Here is a 13,341-nt window from a genome sequence, read left to right on the forward strand (position 1 = left end):
AGGCCCCAGGGGGACTCTACACAGGGCACTCTGACCACGTTATTCTGTTTAAAACTCTCTGTTATTGTCCCATTCTACAGACAAGGGGACAGGGTTCAGAGATGTGAAGGGACTTGCCCAGTGTCATGCTGCTGGCAAGTGGCAGTGCAGGGACAGGTGGCCAGGTCTTGAGCCCAGCCCAAAGCTTCCCAGCCACAGCAGAAGGGCGGGTGGGGTGAGGCATGTGAGTGTTGCAACCAGAGCATCTGCCTCAGGATCAAGCGCTGCTGGGCCCAGGGGGACTTGGAGGCTCCTCTTTGGCTGTGGAAGGGAAATCTGACCCAATTCCGTCTGGAACTGGCTTCTCCACCTCTGCTCAGGCCCAGAAACCACCTTTCCAGGAGGGGGGCGTGGGCTGGGGGAGCCGTGGTTGAGAGCACGGGCCAGGGTTGGCAACCGGGGTACAGCCAGCCTCTGACCTGGGGCACACGTGAGCCCCTGGGATGTCACTGAAATTCTCTGAATGTGCTTCCCCACCTGTAGGACTGGGGGTTAAAAACCTGCAGGAGGCACTGTAAGAATCAAATGAGAAGTCACTTGAAGGCTCTGGGTCCTGCAGCTGAAACCACAGGTCTGGGGAGGTGCCCCCACTGGGAACCTGGAGGCTTGGAGTCCAGCCCCATTTCCTCAGGTGACAGAGGATGGCCACAGTCACTCAGGCTGGGCCAGGGGCAGCAGACCCCATCTCAGGGTCTGCCCACTTGAATAGAATGAACAGAGCGGGTGCGGACCCACAAGCACACCACAGGACATGGGGCAGGATCCCAGGTCTCAGACGCCCAGCCCTGATATCTGTCCCACAGAAAGGACCACCCCCCATTGACCATGGCCCCTGCCCAGGAGAACAAGGCCTCCTGCCTCTCCCACAGGGGCTGAGCTTTGCCCACTCGTGTGGCCTGGGCTTCTGGCCACAGTGAGAGACTCTCCTGCTGGTCCCAAGGGCATGGGCTGGAGGTGTGGCTGGACAATCCCCACCGTTTTCCCAACAGGCTCTCACTTCAGCCACCACTGGGGGGATGGGGCCCTATTTTGGGAAAACAGTGGTCCAGGAGGCGGGAGACAGGGTCTCTGTGACACTGTACCCCTCCCCCTGGTGGAAAGGCCCAAAGCCTAGATCCTAATGGCAGGAAGCATGGGAACAGCAGGACCACCCGTAGCCACCAACTCCCCAGTGCCTGGGCCAGGGGTGGCAGGAACGGCAGGGGGAGGGAGGGAAGCTCGAATCTGTAGACCCTCCTTCCCCTTACACTTCCGGGCTCTGAGGCCAACTCCTGTGACTCAGAAATTTCAGAGGAAAGAGGGCCCCTGAATCCCCTATCTTCCACACACTTCGGCCTCCCAGACCAGAGGCCCCAAACCTGGGTGTGAACACCTGAGGCGGTGGGAACCGACTTCTCAGGGAAGCCTGGGCCATCGCTCCAGTCCTTCTCCTGAGTCCCTACCCCTGCACAGTCCATGGCTCTCTGCTCAAACCTCCTCGGTCCCCAGTCCCTGCAGAAATAGAGTCCAGCCTCTAAGAAGAGCTGCAGAGGCCACTGGGAAGGGAGGTGCTCAGGGGGGAGAGAGTTAAAAGTCAAGGTCAGATGTAGATGGGGCAGCCAACATCCCCCATCCCCAAGCCCGCTCTACTGCCTGGAGCCCCAGGCGGTTCATGCAGGAAGGGCCCCGCTGGGTCACTTCCCCAGGAAACACACACCAGGGAGAAAACGCCACTAGCGCAATCCACACCCCACTAGGCCTGCCCTAGGTGGGCCAGCAGGGCTTTTTTCCCCAACCACAAAACACGGCAAAATGAGAACAGGATGGGCCGGCCCGTGGCTCACTCGGGAGAGTGTGGTGCTGATAACACCAAGGCCATGGGTTCGGATCCCATATAGGGATGGCCAGTTGCTCACTGGCTGAGCGTGGTGCTGACAACACCAAGTCAAGGGTTAAGATCCCCTTACCGGTCATCTTTTAAAAAAAAAAAAAAAGAGAGAGAACAGGATGCCTGGACTCTGGGGCCTCTGTCACTCAGGAACACCCACTGGGCCAGGGAGCCTGGCCAGAGGTTGCTCCTGGGGTCAGAAGGGCCCAAACAGGATCCTGCATGGCCCTCTGAGGGTTCTGACCCTTCCCAACAGGGCCAGACCACCTGCTGCAAGGTCTTTCTGCCCCTCAACCAGTGCCCAGGATGACCCTCCTGTCATCTCTTGGAATTAAAGAACCCCTGTGCTAATGGACGCAATGGGTTTAAACTCAGGACTGGCGGTTAGCTCAGTTGGTTAGAGCTTGGTGTTATAACACCAACGTCCAGGGTTCAGATCCCTGTACTGGCCATACTGGCCAGCCACACACACACACAAATTAAAAATTAAGACCCACACTCAGACTGTATGGTCTCTGAGGGGACTGATATCCATAGTCCGGTGACGTGTGTCCAGGGACAAAGAGGGTCCTAGGAAGGGGTTTTTGGTGTTGGCTCTTGGACCAGCCTACAAGCCCAGCAAGGCTCGGCCTATACGGAGGGGCTAAGTCTTCAGCCCCAAACCCACGAGCACGTCAGGTTCCCAAGCTCTTGACCAAGTCCACACCAGTCCCCACTGCAAGTATCAACAGGTGTCGATGCGTGCAGAGACTCCTGACAACACTGCAGGGAGATGCGCTCCCCAGCCTGGTTTTAACAATGGTGAGGCACCTGAGGTTCAGAGAGGGATGGTGACCCAGTGGGAACACACAGCAAGGAAGTGGCAGGATGGGAGCTGAACCCAGAGTGCAGGCACAGCATGTCACATGAGGAAAGGAGATGAATGGTGATTTCAGAGAAGTGAGGCAGGATGCAGGCGGGGTTTGAGGAAGTGTGAGATTGTGCCCAAGTGGTGGTGGTGGTGGGGAGTGACGCCTACAGCTGCTGTCCGAGCCAGGCAGGCCCTGGGCCAGGAGGGACACGCAGAGGGGACACAGAGGCAAAAGACTGACAGGGGACTCGTGGGAGGAAGGACCAGGGGCTGGAAGTAGGGGGGTGGGGGACAGAAAAAATTAATTACAGTAATTACCTTAATTAACTAGTACAGTTTAAAAACCAGGGACAAGGTGAATGAGAACAGTGGTACCCACGGCAGGAAGAGGAACTGGGAGGGTGCCTTTCAGGGAAGGGACAGGGGTGGCTGAGGCATTTAGGAAATGGCACGTCCTGTGGGTGGCTGAAGGGTAAAGGCAGGAGGGTGACAGCTGCTGGGAGGCACCAACTCAGAGGAGCAGCCACAGCCAGAGCCTGGTCAAGGGCATGACAGCAGGGACGAGGGCCAGAGAGCCAGCCAGACAATGAGACGACAGTGTCAGACATCTGCACCGAAGAATGCCAGGGAGGCCAGCAGACCAGGACAAGGGGCAGGAGAGGGTGTCTTGAGTCTCCCTGGAGGTAGAGCCTAGAGTTGGGCCAAGACCCAATGAGCTCAAGGCAAGGAGGGAGTAAAAGGACAGGCAGGGGACAGGCTGGGGACACAGTGGGCCTGGGAAGCGGAAGTAGGTGCAGGTGGAGGTGCAAGAGCAGCAGTAGGTTTGGGGAGAACATGGAGAAATGAGAAGGGCTCAGGATGGTCAGCAGGGAGGTGGGAACACAAGTCCCTCCTTGCCATGGGCCCAGGCCTGCCAGCCCAGCCCTGAGGAGGGAACCCAGCCCTGTCTCCACCAAGAGCCTGTGCAAGGCCTGGGAGGGTGGGGGTCTTACTCCTGTGCTGGGACAGGGCAGGGCACATTGTCCACACCTCATATCTGCCCGAGGCTTCCCTGTGCAAGAATTGACACCCCAAGACCGGAGAAACCCCACACGTGTGCAGTGAGCACCTGTCCTGTGCCTGGCATTCCAGCAGCCCAGCTCCAGACAATCTGCACAAACTGGAGATTCTGGCAGCCACATCACTCGTCCCCTTCCCACTGCATTCTATTTCATTTTGCGTCCCCTTTACCCCCACCCCATGCCCAAGGCCTATTGGGCTGAAATTCTGTGCAGAGGCTGGGACAACCTAGGACAAGCAGGACTCTGATGAGGGTCGGAGCCTGGCACACAAATGGGCTGATTCAGGAACAGAATAAAAGACATCTCTACCAGTTGAGGGGATATGGCAGGTAGTTAGATCATGAAGGGTTTCCAGGAGGTAGCAACAGTGATGACCGCTTCCCAATGAGGAGGCCTATGTGCCTAACCCAGAGTTGTCACATGTCTTGTAGTCCTTTGTGACTTACGCCTTATAGGCAGGAGCTCACAGATCCACATCCCTAAGGCAGTCAAAGCCAAGAGCAGTTAAGGGACTTGCTCAAGATCACACAGCAGGTCGAAGACACCTACAGCCCTAGAGCTCACCAGCATCCTGCCTGCTGCAAAGACAGTCCCCCATCCCTGGGAGGTTGGGGTGGTCTCATCTCATTCCTGGGCAGTCCATCAGAGGCTGGCCCTCCCCCAAGATAGGTATAACTAGCTCCATCTGTCAAGTGAGGAAACTGAGACCAAGGGGCTGCACCAATGTCATGTGGCCACTCCATGGCAGAAAACCAGACCAGAACCCAAGCTCTGGCCTCCGCTGACCAAGTGTCAAGTGCCCAGCACTGTGTTAGATGCAGAAGTACCCAAGATGCTGTCCTTACCCATCACCTCAGAGCAGGCTTGGCACCCAAGACTATGGAGGTGTAAACTGTAGGAGAGGGGGAGGGGTGCAGCCCAGTTTGCGGGGGACACCTTAAAGTCAGACTGGAGTTGCCTCTGGGTTCAGAGTTTAGGGCCCACGCTTGGGAGTCTCCAGGAAGAGGCTTCACCAGAGCTCCTGCAGGGCCCAGCCACTGCCACTCACCCCAAGGAGAGCAGCCCTGGGTCCAGGGCTGAGAGTGAACTGGCACTGGGACCTGGCCATTAACAGAGCGTAGTCACCCAACAGAGATATCTCAACCCATTTCACAGATGAAGAAACCAAGTCCCAGCAACAATGGGTCACCAAGTCCTACTCCCAGACTCCTCCTGCTCTAGGAACAACAGTCCCATGTCCAAGTATATACCTGCCCAGAGTTGTCATGAGCTACTGGGGGTCACCAGAACAAGCAGCTCAGTCAGAGTGGCCTGGGCAAGTGTGACCCTGTGCAGGGTCTCCCAGCTGCTGCTGCCAGCACACCAGACTCCCAAGGAGTGCTGGCAGCTTGACTCCCATCCCTAATACCCTGCCTCCACATCCAAATGAAGGGTCCATAAAAAGGCAGTGCTCAAGGTAACCCCCAAGTCTGCTCAACCTCCAAGTGCTCAGCTCCTCACTACCTCTCATGCTTTCCCTCTACATTTATGAAGCACCTACTGTGTGCTCTGCACCCACCTATGCCCCACGGGATCCAGAGCTACATGCAGGAAATGAGCATATTGATGACTATGTGGGGGTTGGCTTGGCAGCCAGCTTTGTTCAGAAGGGTCCTGGGAACATGGCAGGGAAGCTGGACTGGGGCCATGTCCAGGACCAAGCCTCTCTGACTCTGTCCTTGAAGTGAGCATTCATCTACTCATGGCTCCCAGCCGTGTCTGACCCTGGCCTGGATGCCTCCAGGGAAGGACATTTTCTGGGCTGGAATCACCCCCCCCCAACCCACTTATTTCACCTAGAGGCACAGATAAGTCAGGCCACCCCTCAAGGTCACACTGCAACTCAGCAGCTGCGTTTTGCCTGGGTCCACCCAACACAAGGGGTCCCAAGCTTCCTCCAGACCAGGCTGCTCCTCAAACACACTCAACACCAGGCAGGATAGTCCTGACCTCTCCAAGTACCACAAACCCACCTCATGCACTGTCTCCCCAGGCCCAGCCTCCTTAGCCCGGGCACAATTCCAAGGAACACAGGGCTCTGCTTCAGCTCTCTCCCTTTAAGAGGCTCAAGCCTCTCCACACCTGAGCGCTACCAGGACCCACTCTCTCAGCACCCCAACTGGGGAAGAAACCCTACACTCCACTAGCATCTGGGTTCAAGCTTCGCTAGGTGCTGTGCAGTAAAGCGGAGGAGCCTGCCCGTCTCCCCAGCTGGCTTTCCTCAGTCCCAGGCTGTGGCCGGGAAGCAGCCCTGTCCTGGGACCACCCATCTGGCCCAGTTCTTTACACGAATATTCATACAACCCACCCCTACTCTGGCCACATTTCCTCCAGGACCTGGTCTTTCCAGGCCACTTCGAAGAGGAAGTGTTTGCCCAACTCCATGAAAACACCACAACCCTTCTGCACATGCAGGGCAGGGATCCCACATCGGAGTGGCCAAGAATTGGAAACACCCGCGAGAACCAATGGCCTGAGCAGATACTGGTACTGGGGCCACTAACACCAGAGTCTGTGCCACTCCCCTCGACACTGCCGAGGAGATCTCACTCCACACCTCTGAGCCCCCCAGGCTCCAGGAGCCCCGAAGGTTCTGCCATCAATTTGCAAGCGACCTCGGCAGAGACCCGGCCCCCTTTCCCAACTGGACTGCTTTCCAAGAGTTCGCCCTGCCGGGGGTCCCTCCTCCCTGCGTGCCCCAGATTACTTGGGCGCGCACATGCTCCGGGCCCCCGGTCACTTGCTCCTGATGAGCTAGGAGTTGGGCTGTCAAGCTGGGACGGTCTGCGGCCCCCTTCGCACCCCACCCAGGAGAGCCCCCCGCCCCTCCCCCGGGGTGTCATTCCACCTCCCCAGCTGCGAGTCCCTTGTCCCGTCAGCCGCAGACAGGGCTGGGGGCGCAGGGCACCTCCGGGTGGCGGTGCGGACACGGCAGGGACCTCCATCCTCCCATCCCGGGAGGCAGCGCGCGCGGACCTACCCGCTCCACATCCCGGCGCCTCGGGGCGCCCGGGCGTCGGTCCCCCGCGCCGCCGCCGCGTCCTCCCTGCGCCGCCGCCGCCGCGTCCCCGCCCGCCGCCGACTCCGCCCCGGGCCGGGGCTGCCCCGCTGCCCGCCAGTCCTGCCCGCAGCCTGTCGCTCTGTCCCGGCGGTCCCGGCCCCCAGCCCAGCCCTGCCCCGGCCCTTGGAGGTCACGTGGCCGCGGGGGCGGCTCCAGGACACGTGCCCGGCCCCGCCCCTCCGTCGGCCCCACGCGGGGAGCCAGAGCGCGCTCCCCGGGCCGGCCCTGCTCAGGCCGCCGCTCCGGGACGGTGAGGCTGGGGAGGAGGGGGAGGAAGCCGAGCTCCGTCATCCCGCCCCAGCGCTGCTCTTACACGCTCCCCGCCGTCTCTCTCTCCACGGTCCTCCCGCTTAGCACCGCGCGCCACCCACCTTGGACCACCCCTGCTCTAGATCCTACCATGGCTCTCCCGTTCTCAGCTCCCCGGTTCCCACTCGGATTGTCACTCAAGGCCAGCAGACATCCTTCCACCCCTTCATCGGGCCCCTGGCTGTGTCCTCCTTCCTTGGCCTCCCTGCTTTGGGTCTGTCCCTGTGCAACATTCTGCCTGGCGGGAAATGGCGGGGGGGGGGGCGATGTGTGTGTGCAGACCCCCAAACAAGATTTCTCAGTCGTACTCTCTGCGTGTTTATCCCGAGGGAGAAATCAGCTTTGGCCCAACTCTCCTTGCCCAGCCTCGCCTGCTAGGGGCCTCCCCTCCTGCCTCTGTTTTTTTTTTTTTTTTTTTTTTTTTGTCTTTTCGTGACCGGCGCTCAGCCAGTGAGTGCACCGGCCATTCCTATGTAGGATCCGAACCCGCGGCGGGAGCGTCGCTGCGCTCCCAGCGCCGCACTCTCCCAGTGCGCCACGGGCTCGGCCCTCCCCTCCTGCCTCCGAACACGCTCTGCCCACCCACCATTTGCCCTCTGGAGAATACCCCGCAACACACACACACACTCACACACCTGTCTGGTCCGAGGTCCTCTATAAAACCTTTCCCTAAAGCCCAGACCACTGGTCTACCTGTTCCTCTGTCCCACCTGTCCTAAGCCCCGACCATTGGCTTCAATTTAAGCCTGGAACTGGATTCAGTGAGAGCAGAACCCCTCTTGTCTCCTGCCAGGGACTGCGCTTCTTACCCTCTGAGTCTGGAAGAGGACTAGGGCTGTGGGGGAGGTATTTCCCCTTCCAGATGCCACCAGCACTTTGTTTTTTTTTTTAAAAGATGACCGGTAAGGGGATCTCAACCCTTGACTTGGTGTTGTCAGCACCACGCTCAGCCAGTGAGCTAACCGGCCATCCCTATATAGGATCCAAACCCGTGGCGTTGGTGTTATCAGCACCACATTCTCCCAAGTGAGCTACGGGCGGGCCCGGGATGCCACCAGCACTTTGGACACTACTCTTCCAGGCCCACAGAGACTCTGGGGCCCCAGGCTTGAGTTTATCAGGTCTTCATTTGAAGACACATTTCATTCATTCATTTACTCATTCATTCATTCAACCACCCCTTCTGAGCACAAACTATAGGCCATGCAAGGGCTGGGTTCCCATAGGGAAACCACACAGATATAGGCTCTGCCCTCCTGGGGCTCCAGGATGGTGGGGAATGGGGGTGGGGACATATACTCAAAGACCTCCACTTCCAGGGCCATGGTTTGCCTAAGACACACCATGCCAAAAGAATAGTGTCTCTGTTCAAAATAGAAAACAGTGCTCCTTTCCCAAGTGGGCCTGGGGCGCAAGGCACAGGACCTGGTGAGTGGTGGCCAGGCTGGATTTCATGACTTGCTTGTTCCCTTGGCCAACACCTTGTGCAGTGAACAACCTGGACAGCCCTCCATGGCATCCCTTCTAACTTTCCAGAATCATTCAGCCCAGACCTCCCATGCCCTTTGCTTTGCAGGGCAATTGTTTCCATGACTATGGCTTCTAGAGGGCAGGAAGCAGCTCCTTCTTAGAGCTATATTCTGCCACATACCCCAGCCCAGTTCAAGGTCTGGCTCAAAGCAGATGTCAGTGTGCGCTTGTTGACTTGAGTTCTTTACTAAGTCTTGAGCAACTGCTGTCTTCCTGCCCCCTGTTCTTTTCACTTTTTAGGAGAAAAGGGAGAAAATGACACAAAAGGAGCCCAGGACAGGGCTCTTGCCTCCAAGTCGTAACAGGCCCAGGCAGGAGATATACTGTGGTAACCCAGGCCAGTGGGAGATAAGGGGTAGAGGAGGTGTCACCTCAGAGGAAGAGTCCTCAGCCTGGGAGGGCTGGCGGACTGGGGAGGCCCTTGAGTGAGGCCTCGAAGGACAAGTGTGTGGTCACCACTCTGCGAGCATTGACACTCCAATTACTAACTAAAAATATCCTGCCATCTACGCATCCAGCTCCCGTGGACTCTCAGTCTTCACTGCCTCTTCCCAGTAGCACAGTGAACCCTGCTCCTCAGCTGAAAAGCGTGGGTTCAGAGAAGTTAATGAACCTGCCTGATATCACACAACCAGGGCTGGTGGAGTAGCGTCCCCTTACACCACTTTTCCAAAAAGACAACCCAGAAACCAGAGAGCCCTGGTTACCTGGCCTAGCAGGAGGGAGAAATAAAGGTATGTCCTTTGCCCACAAGCCACTGCCCTCTCCCCAATCTCCCTCCCTCTATACCCCCTTGACATCCCATCCCCAGCCTGGCAGCCTTGACCACAGACCCTTCACCGAAGTTGGATGAGAAGCAAGAGACAGCCTGGATGAGAAAGGTCCTGATTCTGTACTTAGGTCTGTCCTCAGCTCACTGTGTGACCCAGGATGAGTGTTTTGCCCTCTCTGAGCTTCAGTTTCCACCTCTGTACAACTACTAAGTTGGACAAGACAATAAGAGCCACCCCTAGCACTGACCTCCCAGGGGACTCCTGAAATTCCTCATAGTTCCGTGTCAGTCCCCCATCCATAGCTGGCTTCTCACCCTCCCCCCCAACCCCGTGACCTTGCAGAGTGGCAAGATTCCACCTCCCCTCCATGTCCCAGGTCCCAAGCTCACCTGTCTGAATCCCAGGGCTCCTCTGCCAAGTTTCCCTCAAGTACAGAGCCTAGGCCTGATGGGGCATAGTGGACAGTCCCTGAACTCATGGCCAGGAACACTGGGCATGTCCCTCGGACAGGGCACGTCCCTTGGGCAGGGTACCCAGTGGGCTCTTCAAGGGAGTCCATGCCTGGGGGCCAGACCGAGGGTCCCTCTGGAGACTGCCAGGAGCGGAGGTGGCAGGAGCCTTCTCCCCACCCCCAGGCTGAGCCTCACACTAACCTTTGCTATCTTTCAGAAGCAGCAGCCCATGAGCGAGGCGCCTCCCAGACAGGCCTCTATCTCCTTAAGCCTGTAATTATTAACTCCTGTGGCTCCATGGGCAGCACAAGCCGCTGGGGCCCTCCTTCCTGGGCTCTGGGCCAGGGAAGGTGAGCCATTTTGAGGGGAGGTAGGAGGCTTCCGCTACATGCCTGATGCCCCAGGCTTCAACCAGGCCCACAGATGGGGCTGCTTGTTGCCACCTCACCCAGCTTGGCACATTGGAAGAAGCCTGTCCAACCCTGGCCCTTCCTGCCACTATCACAGGCATCAGTATGCCCTCATCACTCTTAACCACCACCAACTAGGGACGACTCAGTGTAGCAGTGAGGGACACAAGCCTGGGGACAGGCTGGATTCAACCCCACTTCCAGACTGTGAAACTTCGGGCATGTTAGCCTCTTTGTGCCTCAGTTTCCCCAACTATAAAACAGATTCTCATCTTCTAAGACACACCAGGCCAGCTGCCATTGCCCAAACGTGCCCTAAACCACGTCCCTTCCTTCTACACACTATCCCCTCTCTCTCTGCACCTTCTACCCCATCCCACCCCTGCCGATAAATTTCTTTCGCTCACACCCCTCCTCCGGGAAGCCTCCACTTGGGAATTGCTTTCTTCCTCTGCAGGCACTGGCTGGAGCCCTCAGACACAGGGTTAGCCTTGTGTCATCCTGAACGCTCCACAGAACTGTTGGACACCCCAACAAGGGCTGAGTGAGTCTATGGGCAGAAGCTGGCCTGCCCTTATCACCAAGTCTTTCTCTCAGTGTCCTCTTGGGTGGTGGCACACAGTCAGCCTTGATCCACACGCAGGATGGTTTAAATGTGCCCCCTATCTCATTTGGCTTGAATTCTAATTCAAGTTGTACCATTCTCTGGCTGTGTGATCTTGGGCAAGTCACTTAACCTCTCTGGGTCTCAGTTCCCTGATCTATAAAATGGGAAGTTGTGGATATCAAAGAAGATAATATCTGAGAGGCGTAGGCCACAGTCTTTCTGTCAGTGTAGACTGAAAGGAGAGATTCCGATCCCCTTCTCCCTTGACTTCTCTCTCCTTTCCCATCAGCCTGCGTCCCTGCTGGGGAGGAGCTGCCGGTTCCCCACCAGTTGTCATGCCCCGCCCTGTGGATAACAATATCTCCCACTCGGGCTTTGGGCTTCAAAGCTCCCCCAGTCTAATGCAAACCAGATGCTGGCCTCCCTTTCCTGGCAATGATTTTCCATGGCTGCTCCCACCCCCTTCCTGTTTTTGCTCCTCACTGATCCCCTTGCTAAATTCACCCATGCCCCCACCTTCCTCTGCCCGGCAACCTCTGGGCCCACCTGGAAACAATGAATGGAAAACAGGATGTGTGAAATGGGGGGCGGGTCTCCCCATCACACCCACAAGGCAGGAGGGGAAGGGGCTCAACCTGGCTGGTGGCAAAGTATGTGGGAGTTGGTCCCTCCCCGCCAAGCCCCAGCCAGTCCCTTGGGGGTTGGGGGAGAGCCAAGTTAGAGCTGCCGGGGGCTGTATAGAAAAACGTGTTATTTTCTGGACACATAGTTTGGACTGGACAGGGAGCTGTGAAGGCCTTGTCCTTGTCCTTGGCTGTGACTTAGAAAAAGCGCTGTCTAGTTAGCTCAGCTGGTTAGAGCATGGTCTTGTATCACCAAGGTCAAGGGTTCAGATCCCCATACTGGCCAGCCACCAAAAAAAAAAAAAAAAAATCAGAGCCAGAAAAGGCCCAACTCTCTCCTCTGGCAGATGAGGAAACTGAGGCTCAGATATTCACCTGGGGTCACTGGAGAGTTGGAGCCAAGAAGCAGCCACATCTGGGACAGCTTGCCAGTAAAACCTGCTGCCCGAAGTTACCTCCCCGGCTTGCTATCTCAGCGTCATTCCTGCTTGCCCTCCCCCTGCCACCGAGTGCCGAGCCCAGTCACAGGGGGAGGCTCACAAGGCCATCACCTTCCTGCCTGCCTGCCCCTCTGCCCAGCCACCTCCTGGCTGGCAGGCATGAGGCAGCCATGCACACCTGGCTGGGCAGACCTTGAGGCTGGGCACGCAGGGGGGAGGCCGTGTGTTTGTGTGTGTGTGTGGGTGGATGGGTGTGTGTGTGTGTCTTCCCTCATCCCCTCAATCCTGTGATCCACCCCCTCAGGGCAGCCAGGGCTGGCCCTCAGAGGGCAGACTCCCCCATTTCCACGAAAACAACAGCCCAAGGGCTCCTGAAAGCCGGCTCTGGTGCCCCTCCCTCCGCCAGCTGTGCAGCGTGTTTGGACAACTGGATGGAATGTTTTGCAGTCCTCCCTGGATCCCTGGGCTCAGATTTCAAGAGGGAGGGAGGAAGAGACTCAAGAGGTCGAATGTGGGCCTGGAGGCCCCCTGAACCCCCAGGCCTGACCAAAACCACTGCCTGTCTGGCCCCAGCTCAGTGAGGAGCTGCAGTCAGGTCCAGGCCCCTCAGGGAAGGGCAGGGCAGAGGGTGGAGGCAGATGGTGTCAGAGATTTGGTCAGGCCAGCCTGGTGAAGTCAGGCCCTGGGGACAGTCTGGGCTCAGGGAGGGGCCGTTCCTGGGATAGCACTTTGAGCACGCTAAGACCCCATGACAGAGAGCTGTCTACCACCACCCTCATTTTACAGATAAGGCAATGGGGGTCCAGAGGGGGTGCCGCATGCTGGGTGTGGAGCTGGGCTAGCGTCCAGCCTCCTGACGCTAAGCTTGCTCTTCCTACTGCTCGGGGAGTCCACAGCCCCACCCTCAGCCCCAGAAACAGCCAGTGAATCCTCCAGGGTCACAGACACTGAGCGCCCGGCCCGCCTATGAAGTGGCATTAACTCACTCGCCACAAGGTATAGAAGCCCTGAGAGCCAGGATTCCCGTCCCATCTCCTGTTCTGGGGCCAGGGCTCCACCAGTTCCCCACAGCAGCTGCCCAAGCCCCCCAGAGCCTACCTTGAGTAAATCCTTTCTCTGGTTGCGAAGACACTCACGTTCTAGACCCAACTATATGGAAGTTAGTTTGAGCCTCAGTTTACCCACCTTAAAATTGGAAGGATTATCTTTGCTTCACTTGACTCACCATCATACTGTGGGGTGCTGATGGAGAGGAGCAGGGGTGCTGGCAGACCCCTTTG

The sequence above is a fragment of the Cynocephalus volans genome, chromosome 4 (genome assembly GCF_027409185.1).
Source record: "Cynocephalus volans isolate mCynVol1 chromosome 4, mCynVol1.pri, whole genome shotgun sequence".
NCBI lineage: Eukaryota > Metazoa > Chordata > Mammalia > Dermoptera > Cynocephalidae > Cynocephalus > Cynocephalus volans.